At 42.0% G+C, this 20,916-nt stretch overlaps 1 protein-coding gene across 1 annotated transcript in view; it reads right to left on the bottom strand.

Annotated features, from left to right (window-relative positions):
• LOC126474866 (calmodulin-binding transcription activator 1) overlaps positions 1 to 20,916 on the bottom strand; it is a 1,815,894-nt gene that overhangs the window by 605,945 nt on the left and 1,189,033 nt on the right. The gene's annotated exons all lie outside the window — the stretch shown is intronic.

The following is a 20,916-nucleotide window of genomic DNA, read 5'->3' as shown; positions in this document are numbered from 1 at the left end:
AATCGTGAGGCACTGCAAGAAACTTGTTAACAGAAATGACTGAGGTGAATATGCATTAAGTATTCTCATATTGCACGCGTAATACACAGGGATAATGTTAGATTTCTTGCAAATATTTCTATGATATTAAAACTGAAAAATCACTCTGGATTCTCTGTTGAGGTATTTACATTAAGCTACTTTATTTAAACCCGTTGATAGTAAGTGTAAGGGGCACAGCACATAATCAAAACAAAAATTAAATCAGTACACATTATAAGCGAATGTGAAATAACACGCAAGTAAAAGCATTCAGCTTCATATAATATGCTGAGCTGCTGCTTCTTATCTACCAGCGAATCTGAAATTAGTAACACGACACATCGGAAGCAATTTTTTCCCTGCATAAGAGGGAGGCGGCAAACTTCAACGAGAGAGAATGGGTGATCTGCTGGCTCTGTTCGTTCTGCATCGTGGCGCTGTTTTGCAGCGTTTGGTTCAAAGACTTACCGCTAATTACACTTATTGTGTGTAGTGTGAGCTTAAAAAATACATTTTTACTTTTTCATTAATCTTACGGAAACTGATACAAGCTACTACTCACATGCGATGTGATAGCCGAAAAGTTTTTGAACTGGCCACATCATTCGCTCTACAGTAAACTGAGATCATACTTCCAATAACCGAGGGTGAACACGATAATGCATCGTAGGACCAACTCACAGTGTCGCGTCATCAGTCCGGTCAGTACAAAAGCAGGTAGTCTTTTAGAACAACGCAACTAGTGAAATAAATACCAGAAACGTAATACTAAATAAACCCTGAGCCGATGGGGTAGAATCATACTGACATCTTTACTTCACAGTTAATAACTGGCCATATTTAAAACAGAATACTTACTGTTATGACTATTCACAAAAATACCTAATTTTGTAAGATAATTTTAATCAACATTTAGATGAAACAAAAATCAATATCAGTATTACCGGACGCTACTTAATTTTCTCAAAGAGGGAACAGGAAATATGATTGTTTAGCACCTCTACATTTTTGAATAGTTAAGACCGTAAGGTGTCTGCTGAAATGTGTTTCATTCCAAAATGAAAGTATCGCTGTAGCACAGGAAACGCTGTTTCAAGTTTCCACTCGAATTAGGACGGGTGGATAGAAAATCAGATTTTAAGCTTAGATTCAGGAAAAGATACAGGAAACTGCACTTAGGCATACTGCTGTCAGGGAATTTTTTTCCCCTTTCTTCTCAACATTTTAAAAAGTTTCAAGATCGATGTTACTCATCTTCAATTGATTGTGCAAGTGATTTTTACTGCTAATTTTTTCAGCTAGTGCTATTCATTATTATCATTAACCATTCACCAAAGTTATAGCGATGACACATCACTGATGTCACTGTGATATCAGTGTCTAGGATTCTAAATGTAGTTTGCTCTTGATAATGCGAGCGTTACATAAAAGGGTCAGTCCCTGAAGACAGTTATATCGCTTCCTTTTTACGCAACACAAAAAAGTTTTTCTTTGCCTTTCCTTAGTGTTAGAAAATGCATTATGCCTGTAAGGCGAAAACAAAAAAGATCACGATGTATTACACAATAGAGAAAAAAAAACAGTGCCTATATCTGTGTTCAATGATCCACAGTAATCAACAATGTTTCCTTAAAACGTAGCAGTCTGAAGAATAAGAGAATTTAGGAGCGTCGATGCCGTGTTCATTGTACGATTTTGCCGACTCAATTGTATTTCGACTGCTTCCTGTTTATCTACGTCACTTGGCCTCAGCAGGAAAAATTCAGCTGATATGAAGTTCCTCATCTTATTTCTATTCCGAGGCAGTCGAATATGTACCGAATTACCTGTCATGCGTAACAGTCAACGACGGCATACAAATGAGGGACATGCAACGAAATTTCTTGATGCATTGTTTGCGACTTGAATTCGTATTGGTTCCTTTCGGCCAATAAATTCGATTTTATTGCACGAGCGATCTCGCCGTGATTTGAATACAAAACAGTGCCCCGTACTGACATGTCGCCCCGTTTCCAACATACAAACCACTACAACAATTTTCAATTTAAAATTGCAAAAAAGTACCTACTGCATCACTATCCTGCATCATTTTGATTTTGGTGAACTACTAGTGCTACTCTTAATCGTTGTTCGAGTTTAACACACATGTTATTGCATTATAAAAGAACGCATACTACATCTATGCCTCAAAGATTGCTGTTGACTTAATAAGCTTTATATTACACCTGTAATTGCTTGCTAATGTAACATCTTATAATCACGGTATTCTTTCAGTAATGCATATAATTTCCCCGTGTTTGAAGCTATTTACATATAATTCTCTCTCTCTCTCTCTCTCTCTCTCTCTCTCTCTCTCTCTCTCTCTCACACACACACACACACACACACACACACACACACATACACACACATATCAATAGTACTCACAAATCCAAGTATTTTTCTTACTAACATTTCTTCGTAATTTTCTCCGTTGTTTACACACTTGTCTTAGTACGACATAAATTTCTGCAAATCGTCGTCGCAGACGTTTATGTGCTTTATAATCAGGAGCTGGCAGTTTCGTTGTCACAGTTCTGGAAACGAACGCAAGTATTTTCACTGCGAAATATCTGTCTTCTCTCTTCGCTACATCGGTCTTTTCAACCAAATTCTCAGACAACGTCTTATGTTCCCCGCATCACTCCTCGCCGGAAATATTGTCATTGTCTCAGCTAAACACCACTAATTTTCAAGCTCCATCCTAGTCGACTATTTCTTGATTACAATATTTCGAGTGTTGGATTTCAACCGGAGTGGTTGGACTGCATGCAGTGGGCACACGCAATATGATAGTTTGCAACAACTAAGGGTACGGGGTTCAGTTACGTAACTGAATCTTCACTATAGTCTGAAACTTACAAACGTACCAGTAAGTGAACATCTACAGATGTACAAATATGGCGGTGAGTGTTGTCTGGTGTCAAGTTTCTCGTACTGAAAGAAAAGAACTTCTGCTCTAATCCGGGAAGTGATTGCCGTATCAGTTATGTTCGACTTAATAAATACCTACCAGGAATAGTACGCAGCTCACACCTAAATGCAAGTGAGACAAATTCTTAACGAAAACAATACTGCGTGAGACAGTGTACTCCCATTCTGCGGGAATGGGGATATTCAAATTTATTTTGAAGGTGGAATCACTTCAAGAGTTGGCGGACTGGTGCCTTGTCCAGCACTAGTGAGTAATCCGCTACTATGGGTCTAGATGTCGACAGGACATTCTTTTACCACGACTCACCAAAACGAACTTACTTACCGTGTGCCGCAATGCGGAACGATCTGCTGCCTTTTTAATATGCTATGGTATCACATTCTCGCTGTTTCAGGGTAACCTCGGAAACAGGTAAAGTGTATGTGGAACAAAGCACAGGATGCGTCCACTGGGGGAAAAACGGCAACTAGTATTGTGTCAATAGTTGTCAAAAGTGACAGAAGGAAGGAAGATAGGGTTTAACGTCCCGTCGACATCGAGGTCACTAGAGAACATCGCAAGCTCGGATTGTGTCACGCATGGGGCAGGAAATCGGCCATACCCTTTCAAAGAAACCATCCCGCCATTTGCCTGAAGCACTTTACAGAAATCACGGAAAACCTAAATCTAAAACCGGACGCAGGTTTGAACCACCGTCCTCCCGAATGTGAAGTCCAGTGTGATAACCACTGCGCCACCTCGCTCGGTGAAAGTTACTGAATCCTTCAGGGAAGAACAGATAATTAAAAAAAAATTTACCTAACGTTATGGAAATAAACATTTTAGAGAAGGCGTCAATCTTCATGCTTCCCCCGTCTCCTTTTATATTGGCGGGTCCGCAACAGCGACACTAGCGTGCAATTCCGCATTATACAGGAGTGTCCAAATACTTTACATCAGATAATATATATATACCTATAGGACGAGCCAATTACGCAAGCGTACATGGACAACGATTGAGGAAGAAACACCTTACAGGGCACTATCGTGACGCCCACTGTGAACGACGTTACATCATATATTGTGTTCTACAGGGGAGCAATACGAAGTGCTGACTGTTATCTTCCTGCATAGACCAATGGAGTCCTTAATAAGCTTGCACACACAGTTATTAATAAGGAACAACTACAGAAAGAACTCAAACATCTCAAGTTATTTGAAGATAATGGCTGTCTACCATAGAAGAACCGCAATTCAAACCGAAAGCAAGTTTTCCATCTCAAAAAGACGAAGAGGAAAGATTCAGGTCCATGGCTTTCCTATCGATCGAAAGGGGTCTGTCCTGTAAAATAGGTCGTCTCCTCTTTAAAAACAAAGTCAATGTTATTTTACTGCCAGCACCAGACAGCGACGACCGTTAATTCCGTCTATAATAATTTGACTCTACGGAAGGCTGGAGTGCATGAGAATCCTTGTCAATATGGTTTGTCAAATATCGGACGTACTTAACGTAAAATTTCAGAAATTTCCTGTGCCTATCTACTACAGCCTGATAAATCTGCAGTGGCAGGGGCACGCTATGGGAAGTCCCGATTTTCGCGTCTGTGTTATCCTTCTGGGGTTCGGTTCTCAGGAAAGCTATTGAAAGTGACAATTGGTTTTGTAAATATGGCCGGCCGCGGTGGTCTAGTGGTTCTAGATGCTCAGTTCGGAACCGCGCGACTGCTACGATCGCAGGTTCGAATCCTGCCTCGGGCATGGATGTGTGTGATGTCCTTAGGTTAGTTAGGTTTAAGTAGTTCTAAGTTCTAGGGGACTTATGACCATAGATGTTAAGTCCCATAGTGCTCAGAGCCATTTGCACCATTTTTTTGTAAATGTGATGATGGTTTTAACTTTGACAACATGTGGAACCTGGTATTGGTAATATTTAGCACTTACAGATAACAGTACTGTTTACCTGTAAACCAGAATTTGAAAAAATGGTTCAAATGGCTCTGAGCACTATGGGACTTAACATCTATGGTCATCAGTCCCCTAGAACTTAGAACTACTTAAACCTAACTAACCTAAGGACATCACACAACACCCAGCCATCACGAGGCAGAGAAAATCCCTGACCCTGCCGGGAATCGAACCCGGGAACCCGGGCGTGGGAAGCGAGAACGCTACCGCACGACCACGAGATGCGGGCCCAGAATTTGAAACACAATGTCTGTCACAGAGGGATCACAGTATCATTATACCTCAACCGCCCATGAGGCACTCTTCTTCCACTATGACTAGCTGGGTATGTAAGTGGGATAGCCTGTCCCTAGTGGACGGGGGCGCTTTACCGCCTGTCCTTATGGCTCGCTTCGAAGATGGCTAAACGGTTTATAGCCGAAATACTAGTAAGAGACAAAATTTATTTCTGTTGAATTCTCAGTTCTATGACTCGCTATGAAGATACCCTCCTTCCCAATCATTACCTTTAGAGATGACAGTACTCACAACTTTCTCTGCACACAAGTTCATAACGACACGAGCAAAGTTACACCACAGTGACAATAAAGGGGCCTCAGCAAAGGCATAGCCACAGACCTGTTAAACCCTTTTTAACCAATTCAAGAAATTGTAGTTTGTTAATTTGTCACACACTAACTTACTAAAGAATAGCGCCCGTTACATGATACAGTATATTTATAATTAATAAAGATGCACAGCCACAAACTGGTTTTAGTTCATTGTATTGCAACAGGATACTTGCTGAAATCACAAGTAAAAGTCTAGTCTCCTTGGAATATTAGGGTAAGTACATTATAACACAACGGCGTGGTCAGCCTAATTTTAAGCCGTACGTGACCGTGTTATCTAGTGGTGACTTAATCTTGTTACGTTACAGCGAATGAATTTAGTTGTTAGTTAACAGTGACTTACATAAGATACCTGTTGTTGTTGTTGTTGTGGTCTTCAGTCCTGGGACTGGTTTGATGCAGCTCTCCATGCTACTCCATCCTGTGCAAGCTTCTTCATCTCCCAGTACCTACTGCAACCTACATCCTTCTGAATCTGCTTAGTGTATTCATCTCTTGGTCTCCCTCTACGATTTTTACCCTCCACGCTGCCCTCCAATACTAAATTGGTGATCCCTTGATGCCTCAGAACATGTCCTACCAACCGATCCCTTCATGTAGTCAAGTTGTGCCACAAACTTCTCTTCTCCCCAATCCTATTCAATACTTCCTCATTAGTTATGTGATCTACCCATCTAATCTTCAACATTCTTCTGTAGCACCACATTTCGAAAGCTTCTATTCTCTTCTTGTCCAAATTATTTATCGTCCATGTTTCACTTCCATACATGCCTACACTCCATACAAATACTTTCAGAAATGACTTCCTGACACTTCAATCTATACTCGCTGTTAAGAAATTTCTCTTCTTCAGAAACGCTTTCCTTGTCATTGCCAGTCTACATTTCATATCCTCTCTACTTCGACCATCATCAGTTATTTTGCTCCCCAAATAGCAAAACTCCATTACTACTTTAAGTCTCTCATTTCCTAATCTAATTCCCTCAGCATCACCCGACTTAATTCGACTACATTCCATTATCCTCGTTTTGCTTTTGTTGATGTTCATCTTATATCCTCCTTTCAAGACACTGTCCATTCCATTCAACTGCTCTTCCAAGTCCTTTGCTGTCTCTGACAGAATTACAATGTCATCGGCGAACCTCAAAGTTTTTATTTCTTCTCCATGGATTTTAATACCTACTCCGAATTTTTCTTTTGTTTCTTTTACTGCTTGCTCAATATACAGATTGAATAACATCGGGGAGAGGCTACAACCCTGTCCTACTCCCTTCCCAGCCACTGCTTCCCTTTCATGTCCCTCAACTCTTATAACTGCCATCTGGTTTCTGTACAAATTGTAAATAGCCTTTCGCTCCCTGTATTTTACACCTGCCACCTATAGAATTTCAAAGAGAGTATTCCAGTCAACATTGTCAAAAGCTTTCTCTAAGTCTACAAATGTTAGAAACGTAGGTTTGCCTTTCCTTAATCTTTCTTCTAAGATAAGTCGTAAGATCAGTATTGCCTCACGTGTTCCAGTGTTTCTACGGAATCCAAACTGATCTTCCCCGAGGTCGGCTTCTACTAGTTTTTCCATTCGTCTGTAAAGAATTCGTGTTAGTATTTTGCAGCTGTGGCTTATTAAACTGATTGTTCGGTAATTTTCACATCTGTCAACACCTGCTTTCTTTGGGATTGGAATTATTATATTCTTCTTGAAGTCTGAGGGTATTTCGCCTGTTTCATACATCTTGCTCACCAGATGGTAGAGTTTTGACAGGACTGGCTCTCCCAAGGCCGTGAGTAGTTCCAATGGAATGTTGTCTACTCCGGGGTCCTTGTTCCGACTCAGGTCTTTCAGTGCTCTGTCAAACTCTTCACGCAGTATCATATCTCCCATTTCATCTTCATCTACATCCTCTCCCATTTCCATAATATTGTCCTCAAGTACATCGCCCTTGTATAGACCCTCTATATACTCCTTCCACCTTTCTGCTTTCCCTTCTTTGCTTAGAACTGGGTTTCCATCTGAGCTCTTGATGTTCATGCAAGTGGTTCTCTTATCTCCAAAGGTCTCTTTAATTTTCCTGTAGGCAGTATCTATCATACCCCTAGTGAGATAAGCCTCTACATCCTTACATTTGTTCTCTAGCCATCCCTGCTTAGCCATTTTGCACTTCCTGTCGATCTCATTTTTGAGACGTTTGTATTCCTTTTTGCCTGCTTCATTTACTGCATTTTTATATTTTCTCCTTTCCTCAATTAAATTCAATATTTCTTCTGTTACCCAAGGATCTCTACTAGCCCTCATCTTTCCACCTACTTGATCGTCTGCTGCCTTCACTACTTCATGTCTCAAAGCTACCCATTCTTCTTCTACTGTATTTCTTTCCCCCATTCCTGTCAATTGTTCCCTTATGCTCTCCCTCAAACTCTCTACATCCTCTGGTTTAGTCAGTTTATCAAGGTCCCATCACCTAGATTTCACACTTTTTGCAGTTTCTTCAGTTTTAATCTACTGTTCATAACCAATAGACTGTGGTCAGAGTCCACATCTGCCCCTGGAAATGTCTTACAATTTAAAACCTGGTTCCTAAATCTCTGTCTTACCATTATATAATCTATCTGATACCTTTTAGTATCTCCAGGGTTCTTCCATGTATACAACCTTCTTTCATGATTCTTAAACCAAGTGTTAGCTATGATTATGTTGTGCTTTGTGCAAGATTCTACCAGGCGGCTTCCTCTTTCATTTCTTAGCCCCAATCCATATTCACCTACTACGTTTCCTTCTCTCCTTTTTCCTACACTCGAATTCCAGTCACCCATGACTATAAAATTTTCGTCTCCCTTCACTATCTGAATAATTTCTTTTATTTCATCATACATTTCTTCAATTTCTTCGTCATCTGCAGAGCTAGTTGGCATATAAACTTGTACTACTGTAGTAGGTGTGGGCTTCGTATCTATCTTGGCCACAACAATGCGTTCGCTGTGCTGTCTGTAGTAGCTTACCCGCATTCCTATTTTCCTATTCATTATTAAACTTACTCCTGCATTACCCCTATTTGATTTTGTGTTTATAACCTTGTAGTCACCTGACCAGAAGGATTGTTCCTCCTGCCACCGAACTTCACTAATTCCCACTATATCTAACTTTAACCTATCCATTTCCCTTTTTAAATTTTCTAACCTACCTGCCCGATTAAGGGATCTGACATTCCACGCTCCGATCCGTAGAATGTCAGTTTTCTTTCTCCTGATAACGACATCCTCTTGAGTAGTCCCCGCCCGGAGATCCGAATGGGGGACTATTTTACCTCTGGAATATTTTACCCAAGAGGACGCCATCATCATTTAATCATACAGTAAAGCTGCATGCCCTCGGGAAAAATTACGGCTGTAGTTTCCCCTTGCTTTCAGCCGTTCGCAGCACCAGCACAGCAAGGCCGTTTTGGTTATTGTTACAAGGCCAGATCAGTCAATCATCCAGACTGTTGCCCCTGCAACTACTGAAAAGCCTGCTGCCCCTCTTCAGGAACCACACGTTTGTCTAGCCTCTCAACTGATACCCCTCCGTTGTGGTTGTACCTACAGTACGGCTATCTGTATCGCTGAGGCACGCAAGCCTCCCCACCAACGGCAAGGTCCATGGTTCATGAGGGGGAGGGGGGAGATACCTGTATGATGCGAAAATTGGCAACTGACTCTAAAGAATGGAAAATGTTAAGTTATCCACAAGAGTACTAAAAGAAATCCGATGAAATTTGTTTCACAATCAAGCACACAAATCTAAGGGCTGCAAATTCAACTACATACTTTGGGATTACAATCACGAATATGTTAAGTTTGAACGATCACATAGATAATGTTTTGGGGAAAGCACGCCAAAGACTGTGATTTACTAGCAAAACACTTAGAAAATGCAACAGGTTTACTAAAGAGACTGCTTACTCCACGCTTGTCCGCCCGCTTCTGCAGCATTAATGCCGGGTGTGGTAAACGGGGCACATAGAGAAAAAAGTCCAAAAAAAGGATGGCTTGTTTCGTATTGGCGCGAAATAGCGGAGACAGTGCCACGGATATGGCGCGAACTGAGGTGGCGATCATTCACACGAAAGCGTTTTCCATTACGGCAGGAACTTCTCACGAAATTTCAATCACCAACTTTGTGCTTCGAACACGAAAATATTAGCTGGCGCCCACCTACATTGTGAATAACGAACAGTATAATAAAATAAAAGAAATTACAGTTCCCACGGAAAGATTACGTGTTCGTTTTTTCCCACGTGCTGTTCGAGAGTGGATCGGCAGAGAAATAGGTTCAAGATGATTTGATGAACCCCCTGCCAGGCCTTTAACTATGAATTGCAGAGTAATCATCTAGATGTAGAAACCTGTATCGTGCATACGCACTTTTTCATTCATGACCCACAGATTTGCGTCATTTGCACAGGCGATAAATGTCTTAGTTCATCCATGTATAAAAGCACATCGCACAGTTCACATTTCACTCACCATATTACTTTCTTTCAGCAGTTCGCATAGATATGATGCACATCTTAATTAAAGTGTTTTGTCAGTGTCTTAACGCACGAAAACCAACGCTAGAGCTACGCCATCACGTCGATAATCCGCGTTCCTCATTTCTCATCATCGACTTACCACTCGATTCTTCAGTCTAGGTAGTCGAATAATAGGCTTCCTTACAGAGAAGATATATACAAATAGACTCAATCATTTAAGTTCTGATGGATGTAATATTTCAAAGTATTGACATTTACCATGAAATATAACGATAAGAATAATACAGGAAAAAATACGTATGATGATGAAGATGAAGATGATGATGATGATGATGATGATGACGCGATAAGAGCACTCCACAACATGATTATTGGTGTTTAATGAAAACATTCTGAGACAAATGTGGTTAAAATAAGTAACATTTGTTGTCAAATGCAAATGAAATTCTGATCCATCCGATTCCAATCCATGATTCATCCACATAGAAAGGTAAATCTGTCATCAATCCGAAGGTTGGTTTGCACACCACACTTTTTTACTAGTCGCTGGAAGTGACGTGCCGATGCTTCCCTCAGACCTTTCAAGTAGAGACATAAAATACTTAAAACCAGGTAGTAATATTTTGTAATCTATACTGTTTGGATAGAATTAAAATAACATACTCTTAAAGTAAACAGCGAACCACCACTACCTAAAGTAAAACCGATCTGCTACCCCGAAGACACATTAAAATATCCTGGCAAACAACTGAAGCAGAATGCTATTAAAACTTTTTCAGCATCAGATAAAATACGGGGTAAATAATATGGTAAATCATTTGCTGCTCCCTGACTACATTTAGTAGAAAACTTACCACACATCAGTGGATTCTATCGCCAAGGAAAGAAGCCCTGTATCACATGACAGTGTCCTATCCGAGGGTCAAATAAAATTGTCGTATACTCGGCTTCTACGTGGCCAGGAATGTCCAGTGGTTAAAACCATCGCGGTATATTAGATCTTACCCCAACATATTCTTCCTACGTGTTCTTCTATCTTAACAATGACGCAGCAGCGTGCAAGGAGAAAGCACAAATTCCAAGGTCCCCATAAGTCCTGGTTCACAACAGTACGAGATTCCATAACATGGTAACACTGGGCCTTAACACAAAGGTTTTAGTCCTGGGATCATCAAATGAAAACAAGTTCTCACCATTTCCACATTAAAAAAAAAAAAAAATTACAGTAGCGACAAATGAAAAACGAAAAAACGTGAAAAAGGAAGAGAGCTGGTGCTGTGATCTAAATAATAATGGCACAGCCGACATTCAGTAGTATCCCGCAAAATTAGGTAGCATTCGTCCTACGTCGTCAGCCGCAGACGCGCTCCGACGTCAGTGAAATAAAAGTTGTGGTCGACGTGATCCTGGAAGTATCTAAGCTGCCAGGCACGGAAATCTGTTGCTAAGACCGACGCATTGTGCACACACATCACGAAGGTCGATCAGTATTTCAGTGGAACAGAACTGCCGCAGGGTAAGAAGCACGCTGCCTCGCGACACATTCAATTACAGGGAACGACCTGAACCGCACACAAATCTCGCGGTAAGCATTAAGGAAGTTACGGAAGCAGCGGTGGCCAAGGATAAATCTGCGCCTCGGTTTAAGTTGATGCAGGTGACATTTCGAGGTGCGGAAATAACCTTTCGATTTACACTTCCGGTTGGTGTTATTTTGTTTTGTAAAGTCGTCCCCTAGTGTCTGTAACACATTCCCAGATGCAAGCTATAAAAAGGCTCAGTTATTCCTGAGTCATCCTTCTTGACACGTGTAGCCCATCTACCATCAGCTTTGTGATGGTTTCAAATTTTCTCGGTAAAATTGACAGTCTTTGAATTTCGAGTCTGCAAAGTCGAGAATCTGCAGTTGATTTTCTTTCATGTCTTTCATTGTATCTTCACTCAACTTTACCGAATTCAACAGAGAATTATTCGTGCTCGTGATTTGAAAAGCTCTTTCATGTCTTCGTCTGACGAACATACTTATATGACGCATATCAAGATTTTCGTAATCTAATTATCCGCTCTAAATGCAGACTCTCCTTCATAAACAAACAGGCCGTTTTCTGCAGTGACTTGCACAATCGCCTCTGCATTCGACTTTTTAACTCAAGACTTTTAATCCTAGGAGCACCAAGTTATTCTGAATTACATGGAGCACCAATCAAGGACAAAATTTGCACGATTTACAATATGCTATAAATCTTGTAATATGTATTTAATTGTAAGATCAGTTTAAAAGTGTTCAATGACATAACATGGTATTTTTCTTTGGTAATAGATATAGCTAACAACAGTAATCAAAACTTGGGACATTGGAAGTTTGTACAAACTGGAAACAAAAAGACCGTACTTGAATATATAGGCTGTCCAAAATTTCTATTTAGTCTTTGATCTAATAAGAAATAACACATTTTTCTCCTTGACGAAAAGTTTCAAAAACAGAAATAAAAACGTTTGTACAAATGTAGTTTACTGTATAATGAAAACTTTCACGAAACTCTTCAATTGAAGAGAATATTCTCATTTACCCCCTGCGCACGGAATATTTGAACTGAATTACTCTTACACAGATGCCGGCAAACTCCATATCAGGAGGAGTTTGCGAATATGAATAAACAGATATAGATAGTTCGTAAAGGTAATAAAGAACTAGCCATAAATTTACTGGAAGAAACAGCAGTTTTTTTAATGAATTACTACAGTTACAGCATACCAAGGTTTCCAAATGAATGTTAGACACAATTTGAGTTATCGTCACAGGTAGTATCAAACCACGGAAAAATATGCATTTGAGCATAAAAGTTGTATTTTTATTTCCAATTTTTAAAATTTTAATCATATAAGTGTACAGTGCAGTACGTTATAAGGCAAAAGGCGCACAGTAAAAGGCCCATAAACAGAGAAGGTTATTTGTTATAAATTTTTTTTAATACAAGAAAAAGGAACGGGCAAATTTTACCTGTGCCTGTTTTTAGAAGTTTCATAAATTTCAAACCATCATATCCTAAATTAATACGATACACTGCTCGGCAGCTGGAGTGGTGGTTCTGCCGCAGAGATTAGTGAAGAAGAATTAATATGGAACAATGCATAACGATCGAAGTAAATGAGCTCAACGGCCAAACTAATGGCGACCCATGGAAAGATGATACTAGTCGCTATGGAGCGCTGTGGACGGTGAGAAGTGGGGCAGACCAACACTGATGTAGGTCTTGGCAGAGAAATGGTGTGTAAATGCCAGCCGACTGCATCCAATCAGCGCAGTAAGACGGTCGACGCGGAGTCGTGACAAAAAGGCCTTATCCTGTTTGGACCAGCCCATGAACAAACCGTAAATGAAGTTGCCCGAACAGTTTGTTTATCAACGCGAACAGGCCAACGCGTCTACAAGAGAAGGTGTACAGTTTTCACCCATATAAGGCTGCATTAGAACGGTTGACGTAAAGATCGATCGACAGCGACCGAAGATTCGTGTCACGGCTTGTTAGTGACGCGAGGCCGGACCATACTTAGTATGCATTTGGATGCTGCATATATTTTCGCCCCATGTTTTACAATATTTTCCAAATCTAGACAGGTGGGCTCTAGCTCGATCTCGTTTTAATGTCTCACAGAGACTGCTTGCGATCGCTGCCCGAAAGGCTACTGGCTAGGGTACTGATCACTGAACAGGAACAGGCAGCCAGAGTCAATGCGCCTACCGCCCGCGCCTCCCTTAATCCCCTCCCCTGTCATACCGCATGCATCAGCAACAATTCAATTGAATTACGCAAGTTATTACTCGCACATCCACTGTTTCACTTTGGTTTTCTTTTTCTTTGTATAAAGTTTAACGTATTTACGTGTAGAGTGTAACGCAAAATAAATATCGTTTCGTGGATACCTGACCATCCCGGAACATTTACTTATGATATGGAGTTTGCGAGAAAAACATTCCGTGCATTGAAGTTTAAAATGGACCAGCTTGTAAAGACAAGTCTTCAAATTGCGGAAAACAAAAAAGGCCCACGACAACAACTTTTGACAGTGGCACGCTGCAATAGCGGGGATTTAACTTCCAAAGGTAACCAAAAAATCGCTTTAACGTGGATGGATCTATGTGGAGCATTCATTGCAAGTATTATGCCTCTTCGCAAACTTACAAGCCATATCCTCAAAGATTTCCTGCGCAACTATTGCTTAAAACAACATATACCAGATGAATCAACATTGCGTAAATACTAGTCAATTTACTTACACTTCTGGAAGAAATACGCAGTGAACTCAAGAACAACATTATTTGGATTTCAGTTGACGACACTTGTGGCCGTTACATTGCAAACGTAATTGCTGGTGCGTTACAACAAGAGCCTTCTTCTTCCTGTTTAGTGGTCGGCAAAGAATTTGAAAAGACAAATCATTCTACGATCCCCAGATTTGTGATTGAAGACATTAGAAAAATATTTCCAGGATCTTCTGCAGATGAAAGGGTGTTTGTGTTTCTCTCAGATGCTGCTCCCTATGTGGTCAAAGCACGACAATCTCTTCAAGTATTTTATCCCAATTTGATTCATGTAATACTCTGCACATGGAGTACATCGCCTTGCCGGCCGGGGTGGCCTAGCGGTTCTAGGCGCTACAGTCTGGAACCGAGCGACCGCTACGGTCGCAGGTTCGAATCCTGCCTCCACATGGATGTGTGTGATGTCCTTAGGTTAGTTAGGTTTAAGTAGTTCTTAGTTCTAGGGGACTGATGACCCCAGAAGTTAAGTCCCATAGTGCTCAGAGCCATTTGAACCATACATCGCCTTGTTTGGGAATGTAAACAAACTGATTTTGTCCACAAAGAAAGTGTTTCTTAAGGCATGTGCTCGCATCAAGAACTACAAAGTAAAACTACCAAATGTGCCTCTACCTCCCGAACCAATGGTAACTCGTTGAAGTATGTGGGCCGAAGTTGTGATGTTTTACAATCAACATTTCGTGGCCATCAGAGGCGTAGCAAACGACTTCGCTAGTGCAGAGGCATTGGCAGTTTGCCAGTGCAAGAAAGCATTTATTGGTTCCAGTACTTAAAAAAAAATTGCTGTGACTAGCACCCATTTTCCCCATATATCTGCAACTATTAAAAAGATTCAAACTGAATGTTTGGCGTTGAAAAAATCTATTCAGTTAACGAATACAATTAGTCTAGAGAACTCCTCATTCCCAGAAGTATTCCCGAGAAAACTTAAAAGGAAAGTTTGGAAACATTTTGAACAGTAACCTAGGTCTTGTCCCAAATTGATGGTTTTATTAGAGGGACGGGTCAACTTTTGCCGGAAATAATAAGTGACAACACAGCACTCAAATTCAAATACTGTCCAATTACCTCAGTTGATGTAGAACGGTTCTTTTCTGCTTATAAAAGTGCTTATAAAAGTATTTTGAGTGATCAGAGACACAATATTACTAAATAACAGTACCTGATGGTTTATGGTTACAATTGTAGCAAAATGATACTTTAGTCCGATAATATTAATTAAACGTTAATTTTGTTCAAAAAATTCCGGATTCTATGTTTTTTTTTAATTAAAACATTACAGAGTTCTTGTGCGTGCTCCTCTGTGTCCGATATATCTTGAAGTTTGATCTCCGCATATTGACTGCTTCGCGGCGAGTAACTCGCATCGTGTTCGCTTGTTACCGATAACAGCAGCAAAAAAGGAACAATATTTGAAACACGCTGTGCGTCTTTTTTGCATTTCTTAAAAAACTAATCACGAAAAGCGCCCTGCTTAACCTCTACCACAAAGTGTACGTATCTTGAGATCAGCACTCCAAATCTTCCGATTTTTCGCGTGACCGGCGCTCTTCCTCGCAATCGATATGCACAGGTCCAACTTCGAGATATAGATCACGCAGTAACTAAGATGTTTTTTATTATTTAGTCTTGCATGTTTCAACACTTTTCATGCATATTTCAAGCATTTTTCATGCATATTTGCATGCACATATTGAGCTTTATGTATTGCATATAAATAGGTCTATCAGTGACAAACGGTTACAAATTCGACATGAAGTGCTGCTTTCATTGAATACAAGTCCATTTCAAAAAGTTACCGAACGGATCTTGTGGAGGGAACTGCATGAACTAGACTTTCTTATGCGACTCATTCTGCACTACTTCTCTATTGTTTTGGACCCCACCAGGGCGGAATAAAACAATTTAAAGGTATCCTACTAAACTTGTTACTGGCTGATTCGATCAACATAAAAAGTGGTAATGAAATCGTCCGTAAACTCAAATGGGAATCCTTGGGGAGAAGAAAGAGCTGTTTTCATGAAAAAAATACTGAGAAATTTTAGAGAAAAAGCATTTGCGACAGACTGCAGAACGATCCTACTTTTAACAACGTACATCTCCCATAATGATCGCGAAGACAAGATAAGGATACATACGCGGGGTGGCCGCGCAGTCTCGGGATCCTTGCCACGGCTCACGCCGCTCGCCCCCGTCGGAGGTTCGAGTCCTCCCTCGGGCATGGGTGTGTGTGTATTGTCCTTAGCGTACATTAGTTTAAGTTAGATTAAGCAGTGTGTAAGCCTACGGACCGATGACCTCAGCAGTTTTGTCCCATAGGGACTTACCACTACCAGACAGTGATTTCTCCCTCGCTGCATTTGCTTGTGGAACAGGAAAGGGACTTGCATCTGTACAAGGTGCCCTCCGCCATGCAGTGGGGTGCAGAATATCGCCATATAGTGGGGTGCAGAATATCGCCATATAGTGGGGTGCAGAATATGTATGTAGATGTAGAGTAGACAGATGCAAATTGAAGAGCTGCAAAACGCGCCGTCTTACTCGGAGGAAAAAGTGGGAAGTGTGACACACAGCGGAACCGACGCGTGCGCGCGGCGCTGTGCGTGCCTGCAGTGTACAGGGCAAACGGCGGGCAGCCATGAGAGCAAACCAGCACGTGGGCGCCCAGATAACGCGGCCGCGGTGACCGATCGCAGCGGGCCGGCCGCTCCGTCCCAGCACCGCGGAACGTTGTTAATCACCGGATCGACTGCAAACTGCGCCAAAGCGGGCGCAATTACTAAAGCCGGCGCAAAAGTTACGTCCGCGGCCCAGGCCGGCCCGCAATAAATAGTTTCCATTAAACACCAACAAAACAGACAACTCCGACGGTCTGCAACTGGCAGCGATCAGTCGACGGCAGGCGGAAAAAAAACATAGTTCCGCACATCAGTATATGCACTTATGCTTCAGTGAATAGTCGCCACAGAAACAGCTGCATAAATGACCAACGTAACTCAAAAACTGCCACACAATATGAATAATGTTCAAAATATTTTCTCAGTGTGTGGCTTGTTCAGGATGACAGTGGTGGTAAAGTAAGGTAATGAAGTTGGTGAATGTCAGCCAGAAACCATAATGACGTTTAACAGTTTTACAACCGATCGCCATTACCGATGTCGAACAAAGTAAAAATTAATATTTCATCACCATTCTCTTTTGCCGGCCGGAGTGGCCGAGCGGTTCTAGGCGCTACAGTCTGGAGACGCGCGACCGCTACGGTCGCAGGTTCGAATTCTGCCTCGGGCATGGATGTGTGTGATGTCCTTAGGTTAGTTAGGTTTAAGGTTTAAGTAGTTCTACGTTCTAGGGGACTGATGACCTCAGCAGTTAAGCGCTCAGAGCCATTTGAACCATTCTCTTTTCTGTCTCGTACCACGGTATCTAATAATCATGAATAAGTTTGAGTAATTCAAACAGGAGATGAAGCTCACTGTTGTTCACATGTGAAACACGGGAGATGATGAAAATGTTCATGTCTTTGTTGCCTTACAGCTTTAATTTAAAAAGCAAATGGGAGCTTATTCGAAATTGTGAAATCTTAATATCTAACTGTATAAACGTAAAGTGTTCACTACCCGTACAATTTGTTCTGTTGCAGGTGATAGTCGAGATGGCAGAGTCACACGCCAGTTTCTGATCACTGGAGTTACGGGCCAACATGAAATTTTTGTTCCCACACAGGGAGTTCGCGAAGGACATTCACACTCAGATGTCACGAACACAGAGAGTGAAGTGTGCTTCTTACAGAACTGTGAAAACTGAAGACCGGCCATTTCACTGTTGAAGGTGAGCCTCAAACAGCAACAGACACTGCTGTCCACGAGCTGATTCTTCAGGACCGACGAAAATCCGCCAAAAAACTAGCCGTGACACAGGATATCTCTCGGGGGCGTGTTGGTTTCATTATCTCCACAATCCTAGACATGAGAAAGCTTTGAGACATCGGAAGCGGCGTGATTAGTGACCGAGGATGACTCTTGGCTTCACATTTATGGGGGTTGGGTTGTTTGGGAAGGAGACCAGACAGCGAGGTCATCGGTCTCATCGGATTATGGAAGGACTGGGAAGGAAGTCGGCCGTGCCCTTTCAAAGGAACCATCCCGGCATTTGCCTGGAGCGATTTAGGGAAATCACGGAAAACCTAAATCAGGATGGCCGGACGCGAGATTGAACCGTCGTCCTCCCGAATGCGAGTCCAGTGTTTAACCACTACGCCACCTCGCTCGGTTCACATTTATGACCCTGAAATCAAGGTACAATCAAAGGAATGTGCGAATGCAGTCCAACACGGCCAAAGAAATTCCGAACACAGAAATTGGCCAAAAAGTGATGGTTCATTTCTCTGGGACAAAGACGGCATTCTGTTCGTGGAGTATCTACCTGACGGCCCTATTATAACCGGACAATATTATGGTAACCTGCTGGACCAGTTGAAGGGAGCAGTTGAGAAAAAACGCCGAGAATAAGTTGACCAATAGTAATCTTTCGTTGGGTGACGACGCACCTGCGCTCACTTTCAACGTTTTGGCTATCAAACTGAAAACCTTGGGCTTCTAACTAGCCAACCATTCTCCCTATTCACCAGATCAAGCCCCTTGGACTATTATCCATTTCCGAACTTGAAGAATCACCTGAAGGGTAACCGTTTCAGGACACTGAAGATATCAAAGAGGCTGCGCAGAGCTGAGTTTGCGTCCGACCACATAACTTTTATTTGCACGGACTAGAAAAGCTGCCGGCGGATGTGGCCGAGCGGTTAAGCGCTTCAGTCTGGAACCGCGCTGCTGCTACGGTCACAAGTTCGAATCCTGCCTCGGGCATGGATGTGTGTGAGGCCTAAGTTTAGTTAGGTTTAAGTACAGGGCTATTACAAATGATTGAAGCGATTTAATAAATTCACTGTAGCTCCATTCATTGACATATGGCCACGACACACTACAGATACGTAGAAAAACTCATAAAGTTTTGTTCGGCTGAAGCCGCACTTCAGGTTTCTGCCGCCAGAGCGCTCGAGAGCGCAGTGAGACAAAATGGCGACAGGAGCCGAGAAAGCGTATGTTGCGCTTGAAATGCACTCACATCAGTCAGTCATAACAGTGCAACGACACTTCAGGACGAAGTTCAACAAAGATCTACCAACTGCTAACTCCATTCGGCGATGGTATGCGCAGTTTAAAGCTTCTGGATGCCTATGTAAGGGGAAATCAACGGGTCGGCCTGCAGTGAGCGAAGAAAAGGTTGAACGCGTGCGGGCAAGTTTCATGCATAGCCCGCGGAAGTCGACGAATAAAGCAAGCAGGGAGCTAAACGTACCACAGCCGACGGTTTGGAAAATCTTACGGAAAAGGCTAAAGCAGAAGCCTTACCGTTTACAATTGCTACAAGCCCTGACACCCGATGACAAAGTCAAACGCTTTGAATTTTCGGCGCGGTTGCAACAGCTCATGGAAGAGGTTGGTTGGTTTGTTGGGGGAAGGAGACCAGACAGCGAGGTCATCGGTCTCATCAGATTAGGGAAGGATGGGGAAGGAAGTCGGCCGTGCCCTTTGAAAGGAACCATCCCGGCATTTGCCTGGAGCGAGTTAGAGAAATCACGGAAAACCTAAATCAGGATGGCCGGACGCGGGATTGAACCGTCGTCCTCCCGAATGCGAGTCCAGTGTCTAACTCATGGAAGAGGATGCGTTCAGTGCGAAACTTGTTTTCAGTGATGAAGCAACATTTTTACTTAATGGTGAAGTGAACAGACACAATGTGCGAATCTCGGCGGTAGAGAATCCTCACGCATTCGTGCAGAAAATTCGCAATTCACCAAAAGTTAACGTGTTTTGTGCAATCTCACGGTTTAAAGTTTACGGCCCCTTTTTCTTCTGCGAAAAAAACGTTACAGGACACGTGTATCTGGACATGCTGGAAAATTGGCTCATGCCACAACTGGAGACCGACAGCGCCGACTTCATCTTTCAATAGGATGGTGCTCCACCGCACTTCCATCATGATGTTCGGCATTTCTTAAACAGGAGATTGGAAAACCGATGGATCGGTCGTGTTGGAGATCATGTCATGGCCTCCACGCTCTCCCGCGATTTCTTTCTGTGGGGTTATGTGAAAGATTCAGTGTTTAAACCTCCTCTACCAAGAAACGTGCCAGAACTGCGAGCTCGCATCAACGATGCTTTCGAACTCATTGTTGGGGACATGCTGCGCCGAGTGTGGGAGAAACTTGATTATCGGCTTGATGTCTGCCGAATCATTAAAGGGGCACATATCGAACATTTGTGAATTCCTAAAAAAACTTTTTGAGTTTTTGTATGTGTGTGCAAAGCATTGTGAAAATATCTCAAATAATAAAGTTATTGTAGAGCTGTGAAATCGCTTCAATCATTTGTAATAACCTCCTCTACCAAGAAACGTGCAAGAACTGCGAGCTCGCATCAACGATGCTTTCGAACTCATTGTTGGGGACATGTTGCGCCGAGTGTGGGAGAAACT

The sequence above is a fragment of the Schistocerca serialis genome, chromosome 4 (genome assembly GCF_023864345.2).
Source record: "Schistocerca serialis cubense isolate TAMUIC-IGC-003099 chromosome 4, iqSchSeri2.2, whole genome shotgun sequence".
NCBI classification, from domain to species: domain Eukaryota; kingdom Metazoa; phylum Arthropoda; class Insecta; order Orthoptera; family Acrididae; genus Schistocerca; species Schistocerca serialis.
This window is presented reverse-complemented; position numbering and strand designations above follow the sequence as displayed.